Source organism: Bombus flavifrons, chromosome 17 (assembly GCF_040668555.2).
Source record: "Bombus flavifrons isolate JBK064 chromosome 17, iyBomFlav1_principal, whole genome shotgun sequence".
In the NCBI taxonomy this organism is placed as follows: domain Eukaryota; kingdom Metazoa; phylum Arthropoda; class Insecta; order Hymenoptera; family Apidae; genus Bombus; species Bombus flavifrons.
The window spans coordinates 1,743,916-1,753,076 of NC_138458.1; the positions used below are offsets into that span (position 1 = coordinate 1,743,916).

Genomic DNA, 9,161 nt, shown 5'->3' on the forward strand with positions numbered 1-9,161 from the left:
TATTTCGATCCTCGACAGGCGATCGCGACTCCTGTTCCGAGTTCAGGTATCTTTCCGTCGATGATGTATAGCTCTTGCATCAGCAAGATTTCGTCGCCATCAGCTCCCATCTGCGTCCTGATTTTGTAGGGAACGTTTTTGTATCGCTGTATGTTATGCTGCAGGATCCTTATTACCCTTTTTCTCCCATGTCCTCTTCTGTTTTCATTTGTTCCGTTACTCATAGTTTGTTCTCGTAACTGTCGCTTCCAACGCCTTTTCGTACATTAGGCTGTTTACGTTGGAGGCCGTATTATCACCTTTCTTCCCTGCCTTCCTGCAGTTTACGCAGCTGGCATTTTTGTCTTTGCTTGTGCACGCTCTCGTGCTGTGCCTACTTTCTGTGCAGTGCGCGCAGATTTCATAATTAACGAGGCAATATTTTGCCACGTGCCCATAGGTTTCCCCTTTAAAAGTTTTTCTATTACCTGACGGGGTACTTCCATTACCCATTTGGTCTCCCCGGAGTCCTTGCGGCCCGTCCTGAAGCAGAATTTGATGGCCGCAACGTCCTCTTCTTTGAGTCTGTTCTGGTTTTGCATCTTCATGCAGGCCAATATCTCCTTTTCTGGGATTTCCCTCGGGGCGTCATACAGAATCATCCGGGGCAGCCTTCTCTGTGGTGTGCTTGTTTTTAGGCCAGCCTCTTTTAGTATCGCGCTCTCGGTGAACGCTTTCAGGCCTTCCGGCTTCGTCGTTTCCACGACTAGTCCGTTACCACCGATTTTCCTTACTGCAGTAACCTGTATTTCCTTCTTTCGGGGATTCACAAGCGTAATCGCCGCTTCCCGCGCTTCCTCACTCGTCTTAATTTCACTGTCTTCCTGTTCTGGGCGGATAATTACCACGTTCTTCGGTGGTTTAACTGCTATCTGCCCGACCTTGCTGCTGGTCATCTTTACTTTCTCCGCGTACGAGGGCTGCTTTGGTTCAGCCTTCGCGGTTTTCTTAACCGCTGTTTCGAGTCGCTTGCTGACTTGTAGCGACTTATTTACGGCGCTTAAGATTTCCGTGTTCTTGTTCAGAGCTGATCCGGTGCTTTACTCCAGCCTCCCGGTCAGGTAACTATTATGGAACAGGAGCTCCTCCACGATTCCCCGCATGTCTTTGAAATGTCGCAAAATTGTTGCAGCCAGATCCTTGTTTACCTTCTTGCTCGGGTCAAGACAGAACGCTAGGACATTTCTCTCTATGCCCCCTGCTTGCTTATGTCAGGTATCGGTCTGATTATATCAGGCGCTGGCCGGGATTCCTATTTTGTTTCCTTCTCTTCTTCCTCAATCCTTTTTCTCTTTTTTATTTTTGGGCTCTGTTTTTTCGGCGTTGAGCCCTCCGGCTTTTTCGTCCTCAGAGATGGCAGGACTACTCGCGCCTTCGTGGCTGGTGGTGTCTATCACCGTGACGACATTTCTGGGTTACTTGGTACACGGTTCGGCGCGGTAACGTTTTTCGCTCGCGACACTATTGGCGGCGTTCAAATTTTACCCGCACTCGCGTCGACCCGCTGCTTACGGACTCCAAGTTCGGCGGCGAATTGCTTTACGATCGCAGAAGCTAAGTCCACCGGCGTATTGCTTTACGGACGCAGACTATAAGTCCTCCGGCGCATTACTTTGCCCAGTTAATCTTTCCGAATTCGTTACAGTATGGGCGATGTCCTGTAACTGTAATTCAAAACGAAGAGAGTAACGGGTTAAATCCCGTCAAGGACACCGAAGCCAATCTAGAATCGAAACCTACGACAGACTCTCCGAAATCCACGATGATAGAATTATCTAGGAAAAGGTGTTCCTCGATCAACACTTCGACGGTTAATAACCTGCCTTGCATCACGTAACACGTAACACCTGACATAAACATCGTATCGGACATTCTCATTCATTCTCCGGGACATTACGTGAAGATTCCTCCCTCTCCATGGCCGAGAGGGGCCACATCTGCGAGTGACCCGAATCGACATAATATCTACGTCATTGCCACCGTAACTAATTACTTAACTGATATCGATAGTTTTCAGAACACTCCTTCGGATCCCAACACTTGTCCACTGAGCCCACAGATCACTGCATCGGACAAGTCTCTGATTATGCCTTTTGCGGATAATTGGACCACGCCGGTCCAACCACCAAGCATCATCAAGAAGGCGCGATACGGATGGGTTAGCGGGGGGAGCCCTGTCCCCCAATCAACCATAGACCTCCTTCACGCCTCCACAACGCATCTACATGCGAATTTCACTTGCCGTTGTGAAATCGACGAGATGTATAACAGCTCCTGGGCCGAGATGTTCCATGATACTTGATCAATGGACAATTGTCAATGGACAAGACGATATAGGAGTAGAAGGCTTTATTAAACGGGTAAAAGAAGCTCGAGCCGAATGTCGAGAAAAACGCACATTATTACACCTAATTTTAGCACAAAGAATCATCGGAGAAACAGAACGCAGTATCCGCCACATTGAAATCGAAAATTATGAAGACCCGTTTGAAAACCTAAAAAATTTGTATCCGTGAGTATTACATCTAATGGAGCTCGTGATAAACTGCAACGTACGCGACAAAATTTTAACGGATCAGTACACAGTTATGTAAAGAGGTTCCGACACAACCTCAACGAACTGACATACGCACTCCAACACGAAATTCGCGATTCAATATGTCGAGCAGTTGCTATAGATCTTGAAAAGGAACGAGCCACCAAAATCTTTACCGTAAATTTGAAACCCGAAATAGAAACACGCACATCATCTACAAGACCGAAGAATCTCTAAGAAGCACAAGATACAGCTTTCGAGGCAGAGTTACTTATAAGGGAAATCGAACGCAACAAAAACATAGTAAGAGGAAGAACAATGAATCAACCAATTGCGAGAGCCAACGCCCAATTTCAAGGAACACCCAATGCAAGAAGAAATACCACGCTCGGCAACACTGCACGACCAAAACCAATAAATCCACCTACGGAAAGAAGAGCTATAACGGAACGACCACAGCCCAAATGTTTCAAATGTAATCAAACGGGACATTTAGCCAACGCATGTACCCAACAACGAAATTTTCCACCAGCCAGCCAAAGAAACTTACCGTCTCCGAGAAATTACCTTTTAAGGACGAACTAAGAGAACATGAATCCCGAGGAAGAAATAGAAGAGAATCAACAATACGAATTAACACCATCACTGGAAAACTCCTCACAATTACCATCGGATCAAAACATGGACTAAGGCGATATTTAGTAGACACTGGTGGCGGCATAAACATAGTCAAACGCTCAAAAATCATTTCCACTCTATTAAAAGACGACAAGAAAACATTCTTTATGGGTGTTAGGTAGATGATACATTTACACTGTACATGTGAATGTGTGTGTAAGCGTCAGAGGACGTTCAGGTCTTAGTTGCGACGAAAGACTGTTGGTACCTGTTAGAAGAATCTAGAATAGTCTGTTGACAACAAGCGTGCGTATAAGATAGTTATCGAGGTCTTCAGAGTGTAATATATATGTATAGCTGTTGTGTGTGAATAAATTAAATTATTTATTATTCCGAATCCTCTGTATAGCTCAACAATGGGCAATGGCAAATACGAGACAATACGAGGAATACGTTTATCTTAGAATCTGTGACAAAAGAAACAAATTCTACTTAGTACCTGACGACATGCCACTAATTGAAGACGAAATCATAGGGTTATCAATGCTAGAAAATTATCAATACAAAATTACAAATGACCAAATCCAACTCAACGATCACGTGTTCTTATTTCAGCCACCATAACTAATTTCTCCAGGACAAACCAGAGTCGGTTACATTGCTTTGGTTACCTTGGGGATCTATGTTTCTGTTTATAGCTTTTGGTTCAAATTGTGCTTTCAATGTTGTTTCATTATCCGTTATACTTTGTTGGGGTTAGTAGTTATTGATTGATCTATTGCGAAGTGGTGGAAACAGTTTACGTTGTAATTGTTTCCTGATTTCACATCCTTTATAGCTGGCTGAGTGGTTTCCTTTACAATTATAACATCTAGCTTCTTCTATTTTTCCTGTGTATGGGCAGTGTGTTGTTAAATGATTTTTTGCACATTTAACACATGCCGGGCTTCTGTTACAATAATTTTTTGTGTGACCGTATTGTTGGCACCGCATACATTGTAGTATATCTTCTTTTGTAGCGTGGTTGTCCCACTGTTACTATTGTGTTTAGAATTTTTTTGATTTCACAAATTTCCTTATTATTGGTTCTGGGTTCTAGTTCAATTAAGAATAATGGTAATGGTTGCTTTGTATCGCATCTTGTCATATTGTTAATTGTTCTTGTTTTATGCCCAATTTTTGCTAATTCGGCACTTAATTTTTCTGTGTTAATTTTTGGGTGTAATCCTCTTATAACTATTTTGTAGCTCCTTTCCGTTTTGAGCTGGTACGTGTGGTATATAGCATTTTTTTCCTTTAATTCTTTTATCACTTTCCTATAATTTTCTGGGGAGTTTGTTTGAATTTTTACTTGTTCTAATTTTGTTTGTTTTATTGTGTAATTATCCTTCCCAACTATATTGTTTAGTCGATCAATAAGCGGGTCTATTATCTGGGCCTCAACAAATATTGGTGGTGGTTTTGTAATGTGTGTTGGTTGAGTCGTGGTTTTGCTTGTTGGGTCATCGTCTATTTCTTCTGTTAGCGAGCTGAAGGAGTTTCTTAATGGTAATTCTTGCAGCCATCGCTGCTTTTCTGAATCTAGATTTCCTGTTACTTTTCGTCCTTTATTGTAACTCGCCACCTTCCAGCTTTCATCTTGTTGAGTTGTTTCTTTATTGGTTTCCATATCGACTTCAATTATAACTGAGCATGAAGCGTACAGTTTTACGACCAAATGTATTTTACGCCTGCGCTTAGTAAAAACAACCTCAAGATGTAAATCATTCTCAAGACGTAAGAAGTTTTGTATTTTGCCCGATGGAAGGTTGTCGATTTTTGCTAATAGATTTTTCGATCTAAAGCAATGAATCTGTTTTCGTTTGCTACTAAGTATTTTCATGCAAACGCACAAATTTCACGTTGATAGAAAAAAAGAAAACAGAACGTACGATTTCTTTTTTTATTTACTACAGGTTTCTATTAATTTCTACGTGTATGTTTCAACTCTTATAAATTTGTTTATAATTTTGTAATGATAACAGTTTCTCTAATACTTTTGTAGATTGAGTTTCTTATTCTATCTAAAGTATATCAATTCAGTAATGAATTGAAAAGACACCTTTCAACGAGTATAGAACCAGGCGTTATGTACACCTAAGCCCTAAAAGGAACGTAAGCGTGAAATATCACCGTTCACCTCCTGTACATTTCCTGTAAAATCGGTTACTTGTACGCATATAAGTAGCTGTGTTATGTATTCTCTAGTTGTACATACCAGAGAGAACGGAATTTGTATGTGTATGTATGCGTGTATGTGCGCGATGAATTTTTTCAAGAACCCGATAAAAATTTTTTTTTCCATGAAGAATCAAGACAAAGAAGAAAAGTACACTTTTAACCAATTAGCGTCCATAAAACAATCTTGAAGAAACACTAAGATTTTGGAGGACCAAAATCAATCTAAGGAGGGAGTTATGTAACGTCAATTCACATCAGAGACCAGGCCACACATCGCGGGCAGGATGGCACCCAGATGTCTGCAAATCCTTGGCGCGTACCCTCAATAGTCTTAAGTACCTACCAGGGGTCTTGGAATTTTCATAATTAAGGTCCTTCAGACCAAGCGAGTATGTCTTGTCTTAGGTGTCCTTTTACGTTTATTGTTTACTACGAGTTAACATGGAAAGTTGGTTTTCCTCACGTCTGGTATGTTCCGTTAGCAACTTTCTCACGAGGGCGGCCAAAACCCTTCCTGGTCCACCAACCGTCTTCTTATCCAATCGGAGACGGTGTCTACTGCCCTCACTTCCTTAACCAAAATTATCATCAACAAATCCGATAGTCCCGTATCCTTAGACACACCCACCCCTAGCTTTCCTCAGACACAGTATCGCCAGTAAAACTTCATTTATTCTGTATCCTTAGAATAGTGAACATATCTTTACCAGTCTCTATCCTTATAACAGTCGCGTACTTAACGTATCAGTGTAACTAGGTTTTAGATAACGTGGTTGGAGTGAATCGTGATTTATGTTAATTCAGCGTGTATTCCATTGTGATTGCTGAATTCGTAATAAAGTTTAACTAAAACAAAATTAATAGTTGTGTTACGACTCGGCTATCTTATTTCATTATCCAACCCTCAAGTTTACGTGACACCGGCGTCAACGTTAATCGTTCATGGCTACACGGACCGCCGTTCGTTAGGTCATAACCCTGCTATACAACTCCCTAAGTGTATAAAGTGTTCACCCACTTCATTTACTATCACATTCATCAACCTAGATATAAATATCTGCAGCGGCACAGGAGTCAAAGGACGATGCAAATCGACAGCGGCTCATGTTGTTGTTTGGCCTCGGGACATTGACATAGCCTTGACGCATGAAAAGTAATGACAAATAAACTCCGGGCAAAACAACGTCGCCGCTACATGCAACCGTCGAATATAAGACGAATTTGAATTTTCCGACTCTCCCCCGACCAGTATAAATAAACCGACGCAACCAGAAAGAGGGAAGTATCTTCGAGTATCTACGAGCATCCTTCTGTACCAGCGAGCGATCCAAGTGTTATCACGAGTTATCTACCGAGTTACGCGACGAGAATTTAACGAGTATTTATCTGCGATTTTATTTTGTGACTTATACTTTGTACTAACGACTCAACGAATATATTCTGATCATTAATTTATTGTTTTAAATAAATTCGACGGTCACGACAACATCCCGCAGGGGGGACTTGCTTATGTGAGTCTATGGGGGCTGGCAAACCCACGTTCGCGAAACCAGGGAGGACCGTCGGGACAAGCGTCCTACTTACGTGATTCCTCCATGTACACCGCAGGGGAGTTCGCCGGGAGTGTAAGGCGTTTAAGTACGGTTACACTCTCTCTACGTGGTCTTGGGTAGTAGCGTACCCACAATAATGATGCCAAGGATGGAACCGTCGGGATAAATTCGCGGGTACAAAAATACCTTGAGGCCCCCACTTACGTGAGTCCCATCTGGAACTACCGAGCACGGTTAGCAGGTCGCCGACCGGCAGTGACGTGGTCGTACATCCACGCAATAGTCCTGCCAATGACTAAAGCTGGTACCACGGGGGTCGAGTAAAAGCCGGGAGGGAGCCCTCAGCTCGCCAATTATGGGTTTGGACTCGTGGTGGCAGTAGTTGATGGCCAAAATACTGACAAGAGGGCCGATTTAAGGGGCACTTGGCTCCCCCGAATGGCCTTTGGCGGGCGAGCAGCGTCCCACCTGCTCCGGAAACGTCCTGGAGAGACGGTAGGGCTTAGAAAGTGCCCCGTTCGACCTGAGACGAGCGACAGCCCCTGCCAGGCTTAGCTAATCCAGGTAGCAAGGTACTGGCTGCCTTGTGCGCTCGTTGGGCGTAATCCCAACCCCTATGACCCTAGGGGTGCCCGGGTACTATATGGCGATAAATTTGCGCTAAGAAAAGCACCCGTTACTAAAGATGAGAATACTTGTCACGAAAACAAACGACAACCTCCAATAAATCACACGATCAAACATCCATATATACCTGTCCTCTACAAATCTAGTTAATTATTTCTATAAAAGCAGAATACCTGTCCAATAAATAATCAGAACTTCATCCTTGCAAGGCTCGAGCAATCTATACAGTGTCTACCATATTCTTAGTTCGTGTTTTCTTAATTAAATGCTATTTCGTCTGTTATTTAAATCTTAATTCCAATTATTTGACTATTTCTAGCCATCTATCTAATAAATACTACTCGCCAACGCGCGATCATTTATTAAATGCAATTATATTTAATTTTTTGGGGGGTTGGCACAGCAGCCCATTCAAACATTATATTTTCCGCTTGACATTCCTTGCTAATAAGACATAGTTGCTCAGTTCATCAATATTTCTTTTGCTGTTTTCAATTTATAATACAAAATACACCAAATAACCGATAAGTCATTCTGTTTCTATTCAGCTTATCCTATTATTATTTATAAAAAATAACCCCTTGTTCACGACTTTACCTCCTTTCTCAACTACTTAGCAAACGATATGCTTAATTTATTGTTTAATTAACTTCTTATATACTTATAATTGTAGCGATAAGTACTTGCTACCGATACTATAGTTAATTTAATACGTTAAATTTTCTGTTATAGGGCGACATATCCAGTGACTTATCTACACCTAGATTACTGGCCTTTCCTAAAATTGGCGAGCAAATCTATTCAAGTATGTAACAAATTTATTATCTAATTTCTACCTTGTGTTTAAACATTGTCAACATAATTTTACTGTACCATAACTACAAGTTCTTTTCAAATAATAGCAATTACTGTCTTTATTTTACTTTAGGTCCAGACCACCGTTCCCAACCAGGACCATCAAAATTCGCCTTCCTCACTGCCGTAGACCAATTTAACATTTACTAAACTAGAATCTATCACTATTTAACTTCGCACTAACTATCGCCAATATTATACAAATATTCAGCTTGTATACATATTTTATGAATAATATTAAATAAATTATTTATTTGTAAAATACCCCTTGACTCTATTTATCTACACTATCCTTTTGTCTTAGGACCGACATACACCATGACATACGGCTCATAGTTATTCCTTTGTATTGTTACCGAACTGTTGGTGCGCATTACCTCTGTAGTATCGTGGACGGAAAGGCCTAAAAGATATCAAGTAAACCATAAACAATGTCGCGAGAGTCGAAGCGTCGTCGGGTCCATCAATGTGTCGTCGGTCCTTTAATTGAATAGTTTCGTAGAAAAGGCCTACGTAACCCTGGCCACGAGTGTTTGCGGAACACGTGCGTGGTGGGCCTAAGAAAAGACAAAGGGATGCTAGAACAGTCAGTGTCGGTGGAAAAGCCAGAGAGTGTGAATCGAGGAGTCAGAGAGTGCGAGTTGCGTTGTCGGGATACTGTTGCTAGCGTTGTCGTGAGAGTGTGGTCTGCGTGGATCCGTTGTGACGAGAGT

General features: G+C 41.9%; 1 long non-coding RNA gene across 1 annotated transcript in view; it reads left to right on the forward strand.

Annotated features, from left to right (window-relative positions):
* Positions 1–8,710, forward strand: part of LOC138188608 (uncharacterized) — an 87,624-nt gene extending 78,914 nt beyond the window's left edge. Inside the window, exons 2-3 of the long non-coding RNA XR_011175571.1 lie at positions 8,326–8,398; positions 8,522–8,710. This is a non-coding gene — a long non-coding RNA (uncharacterized LOC138188608). The remainder of the gene's footprint in view (positions 1–8,325; positions 8,399–8,521) is intronic.
* The last annotated feature ends 451 nt before the right edge of the window (positions 8,711–9,161 follow it).